Below are 20,174 nucleotides of genomic sequence, written 5' to 3'. Positions count from 1 at the left end.
TACACCTGGTGACATCCCACCACCAGACCCCGATGTCAGCTCTACACCTCGTGACATCCCCCCACCGGACCCCATTGTCAGCCCTACACCTGGTGACATCCCCTCCACCAGACCCCGTTGTCAGCTCTACACCTGGTGACATCCCCCCACCTGACCCTGTTGTCAGCTCTACACCTTGTGACATCCCCCCACCAGTCCCCGTTGTCAGCTCTACACCTGGTGACATCCCCCACCAGACCCCGTTGTCAACTCTACACCTGGTGACATCCCCCCACCTGACCCCGTTGTCAGCTCTAAACCTGGTGACATCCCCCCACCTGACCCCGTTGGCAGCTCTACACCTGGTGGCAACCCACCACCAGACCCGGTTGTCAGCTCTACAACTGGTGACATCCTCCTACCAGACCCCGCGCCAGCTCTACATCTGGTGACATCCCACCACCAGACCCCGTTGTCAGCTCTACACCTGGTGAAATCCCACTACCAGACCCTGTTGTCAGCTCTACACCTAGTGACATCCCCTCCACCAGACCCCGTTGTCAGCTCTACACCTGATGACATCCTCCTACCAGACCCCGTTGTCAGCTCTACATCTGGTGACATCCCACCGCCAGACCCCATTGTCAGCCCTACACCTGGTGACATCCCATCGCCAGACCCCGTTGTCAGCTCTACACCTGGTGACATCCCTCCACCAGACCCCGTTGTCAGCTCTACACCTGGTGACATCCCACCATCAGACCCCGTTGTCAGCTCTATACCTAGTGACATCCCCCCACCAGACCCCGTTGTCAGCTCTACACCTCGTGATATCCCACCACCAGACCCCGTTGTCAGCTCTACACCTGGTGACATCCCCCCACAAGACCCCATTGTCAGCTCTACACCTGGTGACATCCCACCATCAGACCCCATTGTCAGCTCTATACCTGGTGACATCCCCCCACCAGACCCTATTGTCAGCTCTACACCTCGTGATATCCCACCACCAGACCCCGTTGTCAGCTCTACACCTGGTGACATCCCCCCACCAGACCCCATTGTCAGCTCTACACCTGGTGACATCCCACCATCAGACCCCATTGTCAGCTCTATACCTGGTGACATCCCCCCACCAGACCCCATTGTCAGCTCTATACCTGGTGACATCCCCCCACCAGACCCCATTGTCATCTCTACACCTCGTGATATCCCACCACCAGACCCCATTGTCAGCTCTACACCTGGTGACATCCCCCCACCTGACCCCGTTGTCAGCTCTACACCTGGTGACATCCCCCCACCTGACCCCGTTGTCAGCTGTACACCTGGTGGCAACCCACCACCAGACCCTGTTGTCAGCTCTACACCTGGTGACATCCTCCTACCAGACCCCGTGTCAGCTCTACATCTGGTGACATCGCACCACCAGACCCCATTGTCAGCTCTACACCTGGTGAAATCCCACTACCAGACCCCGTTATCAGCTCTACACCTAGTGACATCCCCTCCACCAGACCCCGTTGTCTGCTCTACACCTTGTGACATCCTCCTACCAGACCCCGTTGTCAGCTCTACATCTGGTGACATCCCACCGCCAGACCCCGTTGTCAGCTCTACACCTGGTGACATCCCCCCCACCAGACCCCGTTGTCAGCTCTACACCTGGTGACATCCGCCCACCAGACCCCATTGTCAGCTCTACACCTCCTGACATCCCACCATCAGACCCCGTTGTCAGCTCTACACCTGGTGATATCCCACCACCAGACCCCGTTGTCAGCTCTACACCTGGTGATATCCCACCACCGGACCCCGTTGTCAGCTCTACACCTGGTTATATACCACCACCAGACCCCATTGTCAGATCTACACCTGGTGACATCCCCCACCAGACCCCGTTGTCGGCTCTACACCTGGTGACATCCCCCCACCAGACCCCGTTGTCAGCTCTACACCTGGTGACATCTGATGGTTTCTGTACTGGGATCTCCTGTGTGATTCTCTCTTTTATACCTAAGGCCTCATTCACACAGGTATCGTTTTCACGCAAATAGGCGTGTGAAATAAATCTCTCTATTAAAACCAATGGTTTTCCCCACTTCTCTCCTCAGCATTGGGTTCCCCATAACGGGAAGAGAGGAAAGGGCGCCTCTCTCAACTTGCTATTGGGGAATCCTTGGGAGATGCCCTCTAGTCCCGCCCTCTCTCTACAATTTCTTTGCGTGCCTATACTGTGATAAAACAACACCCTTGTGAATGAGGCCCAATGCCCACACATCAGCTGGCAGCACCGGACCTGTTTTGTCCACATAGTGTATGTTTCATCCAGCAGTGTTCTGCTTGCAGGTGCAAATCCTGATGAGGGACAGGAGACCCCCTGGTCCTGGTGGAGGGGATGCGATGTGTAGTCTGTAACAACGGATCCCAACTCCCACTATGTGGAGTAGAACATTTCCATTTCTCTTTGTGTCTGACGGCTTTTCTTGCGGAGTTTGCAGAAGTTCCAGGTAACATCTCCCTCCGCGGGTCGGGGCCGAGGACGGACGGTAAAGCCCAGACACAGGGAAATGCTTCTAATAACCGGCGGACACGGCCAGACGAGGAGACAGAGCGGCACTGAGGAACGATCCTTTATGGAGCTTTTAGTTATGGGAAATGGCCTGAATATTGATGAGGTCTTTACTTATTAAGCAGGTGATGAGACGGTCGCGCAGTTTAACCGCCACGTTTACACGAATCACACAGACTCATGCATTGTTTATGACATTATCAGAAGTGTCTCTTAAAGGAGACGCCACGTCTGGGAATGACCGCAAGTGTGAGGTCTCTTCTGGCAAAACCAACCTCTTGGTCGGGTTACCAGGGTGCAGATTCTCTGCTGCACGTCACTCTGATAACACTTCCTGCCCTCATAGCGGGGTTAAACGGATATCCTGTCCTCAGGATTGGCCATGAGTATCTAATCGGTTGGATCCGCATCATATTGAAGCGAATGGGTCAACTCTGGGGTACGCAAAACAGCCTCTACAAATAATACAGGATTGTACTCACATGCAAGCGGCTGCTGCTGGTCAGGTGATGCTGGTCAGGTGAGGCCACTACAGGCCGCTGGTCAGGTGAGGCCACTACAGGCCACTGGTCAGGTGATGCTGCTCAGGTGAGGCCACTACAGGCCCCTGAGAACCAGAAGTCGGGGAGCGCTGACACCGGTAAGCCTTCAGAAGAGGTGAGGGGGGCGCCACATCTAATATAAGGAAGCCTACAGGCTTTTTCTTGCACCACACTTGGCTGATTTTGGTGTCATTAGATTTGTGAGATCCTCACCACTGCCGTAAAATCATAAAATTTGAGTTTGATACATTGAGTGACTGTCAGGCAAGGTCAAAGTTCCTATGTTAAGTCTATGGGTGCGCGTGCCGCTAGTGAGAGTGAAGCAGAGAGCCGCAAGAGAGAGAGAAACAGTGAGAGAAGCAGTGAGAGAGAAGTGGGAAGAGAGAAGCGGCAAGTGACAGAAGCATTGAGAGAGAGAGAAGCGGCGAGGGAGAAAGAGAAGCATAGAGAGAGAAAAACAGCAAGAGAAGCGGCGAGAGAGAGAAGTGGAGAGAAAGAGAGAAAAGGGGCCAGAGAGAGAGAAACGGCGAGAGAGAATCAGGGAGAGAGAAAGAGAAGTGGCGAGATAGAGAAGTGGCAAGAGAGAGATAGAAGCAGCGAAAGACAGAGAGAAGCAATTGAGAGACAGATACCTCGAGAGTGAAGCGGCGACAGAGAGAAAAAAGCGTCGAGGGAGAAAAAAAGAAGCGGAGAGGGAGAAAGAGAGAATCAGAGGGAGAGAGAAGCAGTGAGAGTCAGAGAGAGAGAAGTGGAGAGAAAGAGAGAGAAGGGGCAAGAGAGAGAGAAGCAGGAAGAGAGAAAAAAAGTGGCAAGAGAGAGATAGAAGCAGAAAGAGAAGTGGTGATGTCACACAGTGCTCTTGTACAGGGGCCCCACCTGGTAGTGTAACACAGTGCTCTTGTGCAGGGGCCCCACCTGGTAGTGTCACACAGTGCTCTTGTGCAGGGGCCCCACCTGGTAGTGTCACACAGTGCTCTTGTGCAGGGGCCCCACCTGGTAGTGTCACACAGTGCTCTTGTGCAGGGGCCCCCCCTGGTAGTGTCACACAGGGCTCTTGTGCAGGGGCCCCCCCTGGTAGTGTCACACAGTGTTCTTGTGCAGGGGCCCCGGCTGTTGATGTCACACAGTGGTCTTTTGAAGGGGTCTCTGCTAGTGATAAGCTTATTAAGGCCTAGGCATAAATTAACTATAGGTTACACCATAAACGTGATTACTAAAATGTCCAATCTTTGTTCATTGGTCGACAATCCAGTGTGCTGTACAAAAAAACTGTTTTTAAATTGATACAATTTGCAAAAAATGAAGAAAAAAAATCATAATTTTTTCCTTCTGCTTTGCTTAGATTCATTCAAAAACTGTGGGGTCAAAATACGCAGTACACCCCTAGATGGATTCATTAAGGAGTCTAGTTTTCAAAATGGGGTCATTTGAGGGGGTTCTTTATCGTTTTGGCCACTCATGGGCTCTACAAGTGGGCAATGGGGCCTGGAATTTATTCAGTTGTGCCCTGAAATCCCATAGGTGTTCCTCCATTATAGGCCGAGCCGTGTGTCCTATAAGTAGATTAGGGCCACAGTGGATATGTTTCTGAACACGGGATAAATAGGGGGGGATCTATTTTGGGGTGTAAATCCTCATTTTTATGTGCACTATAGGAAAAAAAATCCTGCCTTTGAAATGATATATTTGCAAAAATATGAAATTTTATTTTTTCTCCTCTAAATTGCATTAACTCCTGAAAGAAACAGTGGGGTCAAAATCCTCCTGACCCCTCAGTGACTACATTAAGGGGTGTAGTTTATATAATAGGGTCATTTGTGGGGGATCTATCATTATAACACCTATCAGCCTTTGTAATCTTGGCATCGTGCAGGAAAACAAAGTGTTCCTCAAAATGCTGATAATTAATGTTAAATTTGTACGTCTCCTAAATGGTTAAAAAAACGAAAGTTTTTCAAATGTGCGTCTAGCATTAAAAAAAACGATGGAAATACATATCTTAGCAAAAATTAGCACACTATGTTTGCACATCTTTGACATATTATAGTTGAAAATGTGAAAAAAATGACAATTTGTTTTTTATTTTCCCAATTTTGGCACTTTTAATGAATATTCACAAATTCTATCGGACTATTTTTAGCGCCTAAATGACTACAACATGTGGTGAATAAACAACGTCAGAATCACTGGGATCTGCAGAACCTTTACGGAGTTATTCTGTTATAGTTACATGTCAGATTTCCAAAATTTGGCCTGGTCATTAAGGCGCAAACAGGCTTGGACACTAAGGGGTTAAGTATCTTTGTGTGACAACTGTCAGTGTCGTATTAGTAAGGGTGCATTCCCACGAACGTATATCGGCTCGGTTTTCACGCCGAGCCGATATACGTTGTCCTCGTGTGCAGGGGGGGAAGGCTGGAAGAGCCAGGAGCAGGAACTGAGCTCCCGCCCCTTCTCTGCCTCCTCTCCGCCCCTCTGCACTATTTGCAACGAGGAGAGGTGGGCCGGGGGGCGGGGCTAATTCTCTGAACTTAGCCTCGCCCCCGGCCCGCCTCTCCCCATTGCAAATAGTGCAGAGGGGCGGAGAGGAGGCAGAGAGGGGGTGGGAGCTCAGTTCCTGCTCCTGGCTCTTCCATCCTCCCCCCCTGCACACAAGGACAACGTATATCGGTTGGGCGTGAAAACCGAGCCGATATATGTTCGTCTGAATGCAGCTTTAGGGTGCATTCACACGAACGTATATCAGCTCGGTTTTCACGCTGAGCTGATATACGTGCTATCTGAATAGCATATAGACTGACCGGCCATCAGGGGCCGAGCTCCACCAGTACCATATAGACTGACCGGCCATCAGGGGCCGAGCTCCACCAGTACCATATAGACTGACCGGCCATCAGGGGCCGAGCTCCACCAGTACCATATAGACTGACCGGCCATCAGGGGCCGAGCTCCACCAGTACCATATAGACTGACCGGCCATCAGGGGCCGAGCTCCACCAGTACCATATAGACTGACCTGCCATCAGGGGCCGAGCTCCACCAGTACCATATAGACTGACCGGCCATCAGGGGCCGAGCTCCACCAGTACCATATAGACTGACCAGCTATCAGGGGCCGAGCTCCACCAGTACCATATAGACTGAGCAGCCATCAGGGGCCGAGCTCCACCAGTACCATATAGACTGAGCAGCCATCAGGGGTTGAGCTCCACCAGTACCATATAGACTGACCGGCCATCAGGGGCCGAGCTCCACCAGTACCATATAGACTGACCGGCCATCAGGGGCCGAGCTCCACCAGTACCATATAGAGTGACCGGCCATCAGGGGCCGAGCTCCACCAGTACCATATAGACTGACCAGCTATCAGGGGCCGAGCTCCACCAGTACCATATAGACTGAGCAGCCATCAGGGGCAGAGCTCCACCAGTACCATATAGACTGACCAGCCATCAGGGGCCGAGCTCCACCAGTACCATATAGACTGACCGGCCATCAGGGGCCGAGCTCCACCAGTACCATATAGACTGACCAGCTATCAGGGGCCGAGCTCCACCAGTACCATATAGACTGAGCAGCCATCAGGGGCCGAGCTCCACCAGTACCATATAGACTGACCAGCCATCAGGGGCCGAGCTCCACCAGTACCATATAGACTGACCAGCCATCAGGGGCCGAGCTCCACCAGTACCATATAGACTGACCAGCCATCAGGGGGCCGAGCTCCACCAGTACCATATGGACTGACCAGCCATCAGGGGCTATCAGTGCTGCCAGTAAAGTGCTAGCTATCTCAATGTGGTTATAGCTACTAACCAGCACTGACTAAATTACTGCCATTGTAGTGGCCCAAAGTCTATATATCTGGCCCCTCCATAATAGTCATACATGTCATGTCTTCAGTGTGGATGCTCAGTGCAAAGTGTCTTGTCTCTAGTTATGTGTATTGCACAGCTGCAGCATGTAAGAGGTTAATGTGTGGGATATGTCTGGAAAATGTAACAAACTATCTTGTCATGTGATGTTGTATAATATATTGCCAGAGGAGAGACGAGAGTTGTACAGGGTTCCATTACTTCAACGGTTGGATGTGGAGTGAGAGTGCCGTCCACATGGGTGTACCTTCAACCCTCATGTGGTGAAGAATGGAAGCTGAGGAGAGGTATCCTGATGTCCCCATCCCAGGACCCCTACCCATAGAGTGAGTGGAAAAAGGAGCCCACCATGCAGTGTCCAAGTATCCACCTGCAAGTGAGTGTCAGTAGAGTGATTCGTCCTCCTCCGGTGTGTGTGTCCAGGAGCGGAGTCCTACAGATAACTAGGACTGTAGCCCCGGTGTCATCCTGTGTTCTCCTCCTGGACCTCCTTGAACTGTTCTTCCTGCACTGGTGTGTGAGGTTTTCAGATGGAAAAATAAAGTTCCAGTCGCTGCCCGTTCCCAGTGATTGAGGTTTCTAATTTAACTGTGTGTGGACTCTATTTTGTCCGTTGGACATCCAATGGAGTAAAGAAATGGTGGCGTCACGCGTGACAATTCTTCGGGTCCACTTCACCATTATTCAGGTAACTGCTGCCCCAGCATTGCCTGGAAGAGGCCTAGCAGTGCCCTGGCTGAGGTTACGCACATCCCTCTCGGAGGAGTTTGATAGAGCCACCACCATCTCCTCAACGTGGGCCTCGTGTCTCGGTCACTGCAGGACACACCGCCATGTGTAATCTAACAGCTATAGGTCAGCATCAGTAACATATGGACTGGTCATCCAGGAGGAGGCTGATTGCTGCTGATGATCTGCTAGCTAGCTTACCCAATACCATTGAGGCTTGCTGACCGGCACTGACAAATCTCTGCCAGATCTGACTATCAGCTGTAGGTTTACGGTCTACCTCTCTGCCCTTCCTGACAGGCTTCACCACCTCTGTGGCTTTTTCAAAGGAAGCAAGGGCTATTACGGCTGTAAGGGCCATTATCGTGGGCTAGGAGGTCGGCGGGTTTAGTCTGGCCTGTAAATAGGAGGGCGGCGGGTTTAGATGTCTGAGCACCGATAGTCTGAAGAGGAAAGAGATCAGCCAAAAGTTTTCAATTATCTGTCTGATTGACAGATGTGATTAGTTCAGCGTGCTAAGGGTGTGTTCACACGAACGTATATCGGCTCGGTTTTCACGCCGAGCCGATATACGTCGTCCTCATGTGCAGGGGGGGGGGAGGATGGAAGAGCCAGGAGCAGGAACTGAGCTCCCGCCCCCTCTCTGCCTCCTCTCCCCCCCTCTGCACTATTTGCAATGGGGAGAGGCAGGACTGGGGCAGGGCTAATTCTCAGAACTTAGCACCGCCCCCATCCCACCTCCTTGCATTGCAAATAGTGCAGAGGGGCAAAGAGGGGGCAGAGAGGAGGCAGAGAGGGGGCGGGAGCTCAGTTCCTGCTCCTGGCTCTTCCATTCTCCCCCCCCCCCCCCCCTGCAGATGAGGACGACGTATATCGGCTCGGCATGAAAAACGAGCCAATATACGTTCGTGTGAATGCAGCCTTAACCCTTTCCAATCCACTGTCTTACATCTGAAGACATTCTGATTGAAGGCTGTACAGCTCCAATGTCGGAAGACGGCTGGCAGGGTATTCTTATTGTGTTTTACTGGCCGCTCTGTTATCGGAGGCCTCTCCAGCATGTCCCATACCACAGTACTGGCTCTAGCCAGCAGATGGCGCCATCGTGAAATGGCAGAAATAGAAGGCCCCCTAGGAAACCCTGAATCCAAAATTGGATTGCAAAGGGTTAATACCCTACATCCATGTGTCCTGAATATGGAATATGTATTTGCTTCGTTCATCTAGACCTTCCTCTTCTGTTGTATTTTTGATTGCCTGTTTTTAATTATTTTTTTCTGTTTGCTTTTATTATACCTGGCTCCGGTGTTGGTCTTCTCCATGTCATCCCCTTTCCCCTATTTTTCCTTTTTTCTAAATCATGCTTTTATTAAAGGGGTTGTCCCGAGGCAGCAAGTGGGTCTATACACTTCTGTATGGCCATATTAATGCACTTTGTAATATACATTGTGCATTAATTATGAGCCATACAGAAGTTATAAAAAGTTTTATACTTACCTGCTCCGTTGCTGGCGTCCTCGTCTCCATGGTGCCGACTAATTTTCGCCCTCCGATGGCCAAATTAGCCGCGCTTGCGCAGTCCGGGTCTTCTCCTGTTCTCTATGGGGCTCCGTGTAGCTCCGTGTAGCTCCGCCCCGTCACGTGCCGATTCCAGCCAATCAGGAGGCTGGAATCGGCAATGGACCGCACAGAAGCCCTGCGGTCCACGGAGACAGAGGATCCCGGCGGCCATCTTCAGCAGGTAAGTATGAAGACGCCGGACCGCCGGGATTCAGGTAAGCGCTGTGCGGGTTGTTTTTTTAACCCCTGCATCGGGGTTGTCTCGCGCCGAACGGGGGGGGGTTTAAAAAAAAAAAAAACCCGTTTCGGCGCGGGACAACCCCTTTAAGGACTTATTCATCATTTTTTACTTCAATCACGTTTTTTCTATTGTAATAAATAAAACAATTTTTTGACCACTATTTTACACTCTTTTTGTTTATTTGTATTTCTTATATTTACTCTTTATTTTTACTATTGTTTTTACACACACCTCATTTTCTTGTTAATTTTCTATTTTTTTATTTTTACTTTATTTTTTCTTATTTTATTTTTTATTTTTCATTTTTTTATCATTTTTTATATTTTTGTATTTTTTTAGTTTATTTATTTTTCACTTTTTATTTTTCATCCTTTTTCTATTTTTTATTTATTTTTATTATTTTTCATTTCTACCATTTGTTATTATTCATTCTTTTGCCTATCATCATTATTTTTTTTATTTTTCCTACACTTGCTTCTATATGTCTTGCTTTGTACTACACATCCTGCTTTTTACATTGACTCTTATTGTTTCACTCTATAGCCATTCACCACATACTCATTTGGTCTGTGATTGGCACTACTATTCTCTTTATGGGGATTCCAGCGCCATCTTGTGGCTGGCAACTCCATATGTTTCTATTTAAATCCCCTTACGTGTAATACGGGACTCTTCCTGTCTGCGGGCGCCATATTGTGGCTGGCAAAGCAGCCTTTTGTGCCTGACGCTTCTCGCACGTCACCCGCTATCATATGTCCGCACTATGGCAGTATTTGAACGCCAAGTGCGATATGACATCGGTGGAGCAGCCAGCACATGGAGCTTAGGCTGCACTCCCACAAACGTATATCGGCTCAGTTTTCACGCCGAGCCGATATACGTCGTCCTCATCTGCGGGGGGGGGGGGGGGATGGAAGAGCCAGGAGCAGGAACTGAGCTCCCGCCCCCTCTCTGCCTCCTCTCCACCCCTCTGCACTATTTGCAATGGGGAGAGGCAGAACGGGGGCGGGGCTAATTCTCAGAATTTAGCCCTGCCCCCGTCCCGCCTCCTTTCATTGCAAATAGTGCAGAGGGGGGGAGAGGAGGCAGAGAGGGGGCGGGAGCTCAGTTCCTGCTCCTGGCTCTTCCATCCTCCCCCCCCCTGCACATGAGGACGACGTATATCGGCTCGGCGTGAAAACCGAGTCGATATACGTTCGTGGGAATGCAGCCTTCCCCAGGTTTTTTAATGTGTCTGCAGTTCACATATGTCTCATGTGTTACTCATATATGATAATTACCTCCTTGTGGGGGGGGGTCTATCTCGTTTGTATCTGTCTGTCATTTGCTATATAAACTCTGTACTAGTGGCTGTATGTTGGGTTGATAAAGACGGCTAAAGTTGAAACGGTGCCTGCTGTATGGAGCAATAAAACTTTATATTCTTTTGCTACACCATTGATGCTGCCATTTGCTTCTCTACTGGATGTACTCTGCAGGTGATGTCACACAGGGCTCTTGTGCAGGGGCCCCGGCTGGTGATGTCACACAGGGCTCTTGTGCAGGGGCCCCGGCTGGTGATGTAATGAAGTGGGCCAGAGGGTCACATCAACTTTTGTCCTCTGGTCAGAGAAACCTTGTTTTTCTACTAAACTAAAAGCTTAGTGCTGACGATAGCTGGTTACCTATTGGCTGTCTGTCACGCCTCCACTGAATGGTGAGTAAGTCCAGGGCAGGAAATCATAACATGAGTCCCTATGCAGACTGGTTGGAGAGAAGAAAAAGTGTTGGAAGAGAGGGAGGAAGTGAAGGAGGAGTCAGAAGAGAAAGGTGGCTGCAGCAAGACGAGGTCAGAGAGGAGGGTGTTAGCAGTTCAGTCGAGTGAGCAGCGTTCTACAAAGCCAGCAAGGGTAGCGAGGTCCCTTTCCGGTTTCTTGTCTTTCCTGCAGCGAGGAGACCAGAGTTGGAGGCCAGCCTTCTACAAAACAGTGAATTTAACTACCCGGTAAATTCAAAGCCAGGATTAGTTCAGCGGCCATTTTCAACCATCATCCTACACCTTTAGTAAGTCCATTAGTTAACCAATACTCAGTAACCTCTAAGAAAATAGAGAGAGAAGGAAAGTGTAGTGTAAAGTACAAATCTGCTAAATCAACATGTTAAACCTCCGAATCATTGTCGGCTCTGCTACATCCTTAATGCTGCAAAGTTCAACTGTATTCTTATTGGTTATCACAAAAGCTTCAGTAACCTGTGTGCTCCCAGTTTACCAATACAAAGTACTGGACTCGTCTCAGGTTATTCCACCATCATTAAACTTGTGAGTTTAGTTTGGAGTACTGGCGTCACCTGTGAAAACATAATTGTTTATTTCAGACGTATCCTTATACGTTATCATTGCCACTGTACGACAGCTGAGCAAAGCACTGTTATCGCCACTGTTGGGGGGGGGGGGTTACAGAGCCACCCGTGACAACCATTTTGCAATGCTTGTGGTCTACCCCCCTCTGGCTTGTTCAGCTCAGCCGTTGCATACCCACGAACAGGATAAAGCCGCATACACGTCATTGTGGTAACACAGCAAAACTCAATTGCAACCACCATCTTCAAAGATTGGAAACTCCAAATAATCCTCATCCCAGAATGCTGGATGAAGGAGATAACCCAGCCAGCATCCAGCCCGTTGTACTAGATGCTCCGGTAGCCCCTCTGGACTCAGCGTAGGTTGCTGCGCAAGTTGTCATAGCGCCTGCAGATGCTGCCCCTACCGCCACGAGTCCCTCTAGTTTCTAACCATGCCATACAGTCTAGGAGCACCGTGGCTGCCCAAATACTGTGGCGAGCACCATACCCCCAGAGAGTTTAGAGGAAAGATGGGAGCTGTGCTTATACCAGTAAGCAACGGAGCAGAAAATAGAAATCCTTATGGGACAATTGGAGGGCGCCGCTGCCAGAGAAGTTAAAACATGGCCGCGTGAACACAAAAAGACGGTAGAGGACATTTCTGAACAATTACAAACTATATTTAACTTGCATAACATGTCCTAAACCAAAAAGCGCTTCTGTAATAAGAAACAGAAGTTTCGGGAAACTTTAAGGGAGTACGAATTATCTTTACAGGAGGATATAAAGGTCGTAGTGCGCGCCGAACCCAAGGATTCTGGGTACAGAGCCCCAGGCCGCTGAGGGGGAGGAGCCTAAACAGCGGATGTACCTCCGGTGTGACGATAAACTGTCCCGCCCTCATAAGCATGACGCCTACAGCCAGGCTGAGCAATCTAGCAATGACCCCCCCTTCCTGACCATTGTAAGAGATAAAGCGACAGATGACTGAGCTGACTCGCAGTGTTGAAGCCTTGTGGAAAAAAGTTAGTGGGATGGAAAGTCCACACACTACTCCCCAGCCATTACTGCCCGAGCGCAGGCTACGGCCTGGACCGCCTCGGCCGACCGAAAGTTATGCGCGCTTCTCGTGGCCATTTTGTGAACATTGCCGCCAATATGGACACGAGATTAATACAAGCTTCTGTTTAAATGGGCGACCCCTGGGAAGAAGGACCCTGCCCCGGGAGGACAAACAATAGGTCCTCACACCCCCAAAGGGATCTCTAAGTATGTCGGCCCCCGCCCAGAAATAATCATATGTAGACCGTATTCCATTGCCCGCCTTGCTTGATACAGGTTCACAGGTGACCACCATCCAAAAATGTGACTTTGAGAAGTACTGCTCCCCGGAGGTCCTTAGCTGCCCGCCCAAGCAGCTCATTAACGTTGTAGTGAGTAACTGCTTACCCATGCCAATAGCTGGGTACTGGGAGCCTACTGTCATAGCCAGCAAAGCGGGGCTATACCATCAAGGACTCCTAGTGGTAGACGTACCAGATAAAAATGCACCAATCATAACCCTGGGCATGAATATCCTCAGAGACTGCTATGCGGAAATGCTGGAGGCCCCCCAGGGTCATATCCCTGCAGCGGCCCAGGCTCAGCGCTGTACTAAAAACAGCAATTAAAGCGCTCACGGCTCAGCAACGGTTTACTAACTCACAGGGTCACATTGGCCGAGCCGTGTAAAGATATCAGACCGCTCTTAGTGCCGCCGGAATCTGAGTTTGTTCTATGATGCCAAGCACGTTCAGGCCTACATAGTCATGAGCATGCGGCCTTCATCGAGCCCATACCGATTGATAGTCACCCAATCTTACTGGTTGCCCGCAGCCTGGCCACTGTAAAAGATGGTGAACTGCTGATCCGCTTGATCAATATTGGGAATGTCCCTGTGCAGGTAAAGAAATATACTGCTGTAGCTCAGGTATCCCTGTTCTCACCGGGCGATGTACTTGTAAAAAAGGACTGACAGCATCCACCAGGGGGCACCGTCCATCCAGCCAGATTCTGCTAAGCTTCCTTCCTCACTGACCTTCACATTAGGGATCCACAGACCTCTGCTGACCAGATACAAGAAGTAAAAGACGTAGCTATAGAAAAACAGGGCGCCTTTAGTCAGCATAGCATGACTTTGGCAGAGACATATGCCACTCCATTCCAACTAGTGGTCACACTCCCATAAAAGAGAGATATAGGCCCATTCCGCCTTCCTCCTATCAGCAAGTAAAAAAGAGGCTTATCCATTACCCCGCATTGAAGAGTCTCTAACTGGCCTAGGTGCTGCCGCCTAATTCTCCACCCTGGACCTGACCAGCGGCTATTGGCAGGTGCCCATGAGTGAGTTAGACTGAGAAAAGCCTGCATTCACCACCCCATGGGGTTATTCCAGTTTACCTGCCTGCCCTTCGGTCTCTGCAACACCCCAGGCACATTTCAACGATTGAAGGAGAAATGTTTAAGTCACAGAAACTTTGAATCTGTCTTACTGTATCTAGACGACGTCATAGTCTATTCAAAAAGCTATGCAGAGCATCTTCAACACCTCAAGGAAGTATTTCAAGTCCTCATCGACCATGGCCTCAAAATCAAACCTTCCAAATGCCATTTGCTACAGACCAGAGTGCGCTACCTCGGACATATGGTCAGTGCAGAAGGAGTTTATCCAGATCCAGATCAAGTTGCTGCAGTACACAACTGGCCTACCCCAAAAACACTAAAAGACATTAGGAGCTTCCTGGAATTGGTGGGGTACTACAGAAGATTCATTCCCAAATTTGCACAAATTTCAGCCCCTCTCCAAGAGGTTTTGCGGCGGCCCCCTAAAGCAAATCATAAAGGACCACCGTCCATAAACTGGGAAAAGGAACAAGAACAAGCGTTTCAGACGTTAAAAGAAAACTTGACAACCCCTCCTATACTTACCCAGATTATGCCCTCCCATTCAATCTATACACAGACGTCAGCTTCAAAGGGTTAGGCGCAGTACTTAGCAAAATACAAGAAGGTAAAGAAAGAGTCATTGTATATGCCCGCCGGTCACTGAAAGGTTCAGAAACGACCAAAACTACAGTTCCTTCAAATTGGAAGTACTTGCATTAAGGCCCATTTAGACAACAATTAACGCTCAAAATTTGCTCAAAAGCCGTCTTTTGAGTGATGATCTTTGCGGTCGTCGTGCACTGTTCGGTGATTTCTAGCAAGTTAGAAATCATTGATAACTTTATAAGTGCCACACGCTGATTTTCTCAACCCCGCCACCCATTTAAACACAGCCAAACCAGGAGCATTAGAACAAAGATGGCTCTCAAGATTTGCAAATTTCAGTTTCAAAGTAAAATACCGTACAGGGAAAAACAATACCCATGCTGACGCTCTCTCTAGGTTACCAAACTCAATTGATCACTCCCCTATAGTTGACCTATGGGAAGACATTGAAATGCCAGACTTCACAACTCGGTAAGCTTAACAAAATTGTTAGACTGTATTCACTAATTCCTTCTCAGAAACTACAGATACTCTACAAAGATGGTTCTCCTACAGCAGGACATTTGGAGAGTTACAAGGCTATTTAACAACAGGAGCCATTCCTAAAGGAATCCTATGTAAATCCATGGACCCTGAATTACAGCACTTGTGGAGACAAAGGAAAAGACTGTTTCTAAAGAGAAATCTAATTTTCAGAAGTTCTATTGATCAGGCCTCTGGAAATCGCCTACAACAAATATTAATTCCCCACAGAGATGCCAATCAAGTTCCACTTCCATATCATGACCAATCTGGCGTACATAAGATGGAAGCAATCATCAGACAACACTTTTACTGGATAGGAATGTTTAATGATATTGAAAGATGGTTCCAAGAATGTACAATCTGTGAAACTCAGAGGAGAGACAAGAATGACCAGAAGGCCGCTTTATATCCTACTGTTTCTACTAAACCCCTTGAACTCTTAGCCCTTGACCATTTGAAAATTGACACTAGTAAGGTTTAGTTATGTGCTCACTCTTATTGATCATTATAGCAAGTTCACAGTTGCCATACCAGTAAAAGACTTAACCCCAAAAACGACAGCATCGTGGCCCTGACGCAGTCCAAGACCTGTCGCCTTGCTATGCAGGACAAGGGTTAATGAACCATGTGCAGAGACTGCTAGTTGCTGTCTCTCTATGCTGCATGGATGCATGCTAAGGATTAGTCATTCCTGGAAGAAGGTTGGAGGTGTGGTTCTCTAGTTGCTCTGCCAATCATCAGGTGTGGAGAGCCTTATATTCTTACCCCTCACTTTGCTCACAACTGCTTATTCAGTTCCATAGAGGAGTAGTTGGAGAGTGGTGTTGCAGAGTGTATTGCTACTTATCCAGATAAGTGCTGCAGTTTCCTATTCAGTTGCATTTCTGTTTTCATTTTTGTATTGCTTTGCTGTCTCTGTTTATCTCTCCAGGGGCTCCTGTAGGGACAATCATGGCCCAGGAAGAAGACCGTGGTGTCGTCTTTATTGAGGCGATGACTCCACTTTTACACAGGGACCCTTCACCTCCCTGCTAGGTTAGGGCCAGGTTTTTTCTCCCTTTGGTGGTGCTACTGATCAGCATAGCATGGGGTGCTACTATTTCCAACTGCAGTAAGTGTGAACGTCACCCTGCATCCGCGCTGAGCATGGTGCTCGTGAGCTGCGCCGATGTATCCCCTTTACTAAGTTCATTGCCAACAGATCCAGTAGATTCAGCTCCACCATCATCACCACCTTCACCAGTCGTCTTACCTACTTCCAGAAAACTTCCTGGACTACCAACTGTTTCCAGAAGATCCACTAGGTCTACCTCGTGAACAACTGCCCTTGAGACTACAAGATTATTTTCTGTTTTATAAACATTCCCTTATTGATCCTATGGATCCTTCATCAGTTTAACCCATTAAGGACCAGGCACTGTAAATTTACACCGCCTGGTCCTGGGCTTAAAGCTTAGCCTATGTAAAATTACTGGCTCTGCAATCAGGAACAGGTTATCAGCTGTTAGTGACAGATGATAACCTGGAGAAGAAGGCAGGATGGGTTTTTAACCCTTCCTGCCTTTTCCTTCCCCGAGTACACAGCGCTAAATGAGCACTGTGTACTAGAAAGTGAAAGTAAAGTGTAACTTTCACTCCGGGAGTCGGGTTTTATTTTTACCCCTAATGAAACTAAAAAACGGGGAAAAAAGTCAGTAAAAAGATCTTAAAATACAGAATCGCCCTATATGTCACGGAGAAAAAAAGCACAGGAAAAAAAATAGGGCAGTAAAACCACCACATGGGTAAAATCCCTAAAACGTGTCCGGTCCTTAAGGGGTTAATTTATTGTAAAGTTTACAGAGAATCAAGTGTTGAGCCCTGAGAGACTTCCCAGTGTGTTCTCCAAGTTCAGTAAAGCTCAAGATTTGCACCTCAAGGGACTGCTTGACGAGTTCCACAAGTTATTGGTGTTTTTGTGTTTTATGCACACCCTTATTTTAACTTCTTTCTGAGACATTTGATTACCGCCCCGCATTACTGCTTTGTGGACTCTGGGTTCCTATGCTCATACTCATGGACTCATAACCATCCTGGTGGTAAGGTAGCTACCTTTTCAAGATGTTTGCCAAAGAAGAAACATGTGGTCTTTTATTGCATGCTTTCATTTTCAGGTTGCACATGCATATATGGACTTTTGCAAAAGGCTCTAAAGTAAAGTTATGTGGATGTTACCTAACCAAAGAATTCCTCTCCTAACAGGTTGCCTACTAAACAGTGCGTTTCCAAAAATGTCATTTGTTTGCATTTATATTACACAATCTGTTTTGGGGGAGAAGAGCCATGTAGGTGCCCCATAGCTAGCTGCGACCTAAGGTTCAGTCTTAACCCAACGCATTTCTAAAAAACCTTGCAAGTACACTGAAAGTATATGTGACAATATATGCTGTCACATATACTTAGTAGTTACATCTTTCTGCCCCTTGTAGCTCAGTACAGCAGATGGCGGCTGTGTTTTTAAGTAGGGGGGAACTGTAGTGGCCCGGAGGATCCTCCAGAATAGTCACATCAACTTTTGTCTTGGCACGCCTGTCTATGCGCTTCTTTTAGGCATAGAAGGTAGCGTGCATCAGAAAAACCCCGTTTCTCCTCTTCCTAAGCTGAGAGCTTAGTGCTGGCGATAGCTGGTTACCTAATGGCTATATGTCATGCCTCCACTGAATGGTGAGCGAGTCCAGGGCAGGAAGCCTTAACATAAGTCCCTATGCAGAGTGGGTGGAGAGAAGAAAAAGTCCGGGAAGAGAGGGAGGAAGTGAAGGAGGAGTTTGGAGGGTGAGCAAGAGGAAAGTGAGGAGTCAGAGGAGAAAGGTGTCTGCAGCAAGGCGTGGTTGGATAGGAGGGGTGTTAGCAGTTCAGCCGAGAGAGCAGCGTTCTACAAGGCCAGCAAGGGTAGCGAGGTCCCTTTCCGCTCCCTTGTCCATACTGCAGCAAGGAGATCTGAGTTGGAGGCCAGCGTTCCAAAAAACAGTGAGTTTAACTACCCGGTAAATTCAAAGCCAGGATTAGTTCAGCGACCATTTTCAACCATCATCCTACGCCTTCAGTAAGTCTATCAGCTCCCCAATACTAAGTAACCTGTAAGAAAATAGAGAGAGAGCGTTGAAGGAAAATGTTGTGTAAAGTACAAATCTGCTGAATTAACGTGTTAAACCCCTACATCATTGTCGGCTCTGCTACATCCTTAAGGCTGCAAAGTTCAACTGTATTCTTATTGGTTATCACAAAAGCTTCAGTAAACCTGTGTGCTCCCAGTTTACCAATACAAGCTACTGGACTCGTCTCAAGTTATTCAACCATCATTAGACTGGTGATGTCACACAGTGCGCTTGTGCAGGGGCCCCAGCTGGTGATGTCACACAATGCTCTGGAGTGGGGGCCTCCACTGGTGATATCACAGAGTGCTCTTGTGCAGGGGTCCCGGTTGCTGATGTCATACAGCTTGCTCCACTGAAGTTTTGTTACAGTGAAGATTTGAGCTCACAAGATGGTTATATAACAGACGGCACTTGTAGGAGATAAGGAGGTCACACACAGATCTGCCGCAGATGCCTCTCACTGACAGGAGGAGTAATAGTACTAGCACTGACTGATCTTTAGGTGAAAGCCATTGCAACCTCCTCACCCCTCCATCATCCACTATATCCCACTTAGACCTCATGTCCACAGGTGGATCGGATTCCGCATGCGGGAGCCCACAGCGGAATCTGACCCTTCCTGTGCTTGAGGACCCTGCGTTACCTGTCCAGGTCTTCTGCGTCTTGTCCGGGTCTTCTCTTTTCTAGTCTGCAGATGCATGGGGGTGCGCCTTCGCAGTACAATTTTTTTTTTTAACTCCTGTCTTCCCGTGGAATCCGCGGCCCGCCCACAATTTAATTGCGGATGGGCCGCGGATCAGACGGTTTCTATGGACTTCAATGGAAGCCGTCTGTGTGGGATCCGCACTGAAATGGAGCATGGGGGGGATTTGTTTTCTGGACCAAAAGAAATCCGCATGCTTTAATTACAGTACGGACGCCCATGTATCTCTATGGGTGGCTTGAACTGTGGATCGTCCGTGCAGGTTCGTCCCACACAGATTCCGCAATTCTTTGGCCCTGAGGCTTCTATTGCCCCCCGTTAGGCCTTATTCACACGCACATATTTTTTTTTTACATGCATAAGACCCCTTTCACAGTGCCGAAAAAAACTGGTCGAGATTTGTGAAATGCACGAATATGAACCACATTGTTTTGAACGGGGTCATACACAAGCAATTTTCTCCTGCATTGTATTGTGGTGCAGGAAAAAATTGTGACATGTCTTATGTTTGGGCGTTTACTCAGAACTCCTCACCAGTTGTTTTCAATGGGGACGGCGAAAACTAGAATTCATCTTACCATTAATTCCTTTTCCACGAGTCCATCATGACTGCACATATGGAGGGTTCCCCATCTGAGTTCGTTGGGACAGGAAGGAGGAGAGTTCTTAAGGCCGCCTCCCACCATCCATCTCCAGTGACTTCAATCATCACAACGGATACATGGCCCAATCAAAAAAACAACACAATGTTCCGTTCACATGCACAATATACAATTCATTTACACGGGTGGGAAGAAGTACGTGCGGTCATGATGGAGTCATGGAAAAGGAATTAATGGCAAGAATAATTCCAGTTTTACCACAGCGTCCCTCCTGACGGCACATGGCGGTAATACCAAATCACCAAGCCTTTTAGGGAGACCACTGCCTGGAGGACCTTCCTGGAGGACCACTGCCTGGAG

This window comes from Eleutherodactylus coqui, chromosome 13, assembly GCF_035609145.1.
Source record: "Eleutherodactylus coqui strain aEleCoq1 chromosome 13, aEleCoq1.hap1, whole genome shotgun sequence".
NCBI lineage: Eukaryota > Metazoa > Chordata > Amphibia > Anura > Eleutherodactylidae > Eleutherodactylus > Eleutherodactylus coqui.
This window is presented reverse-complemented; position numbering follows the sequence as displayed.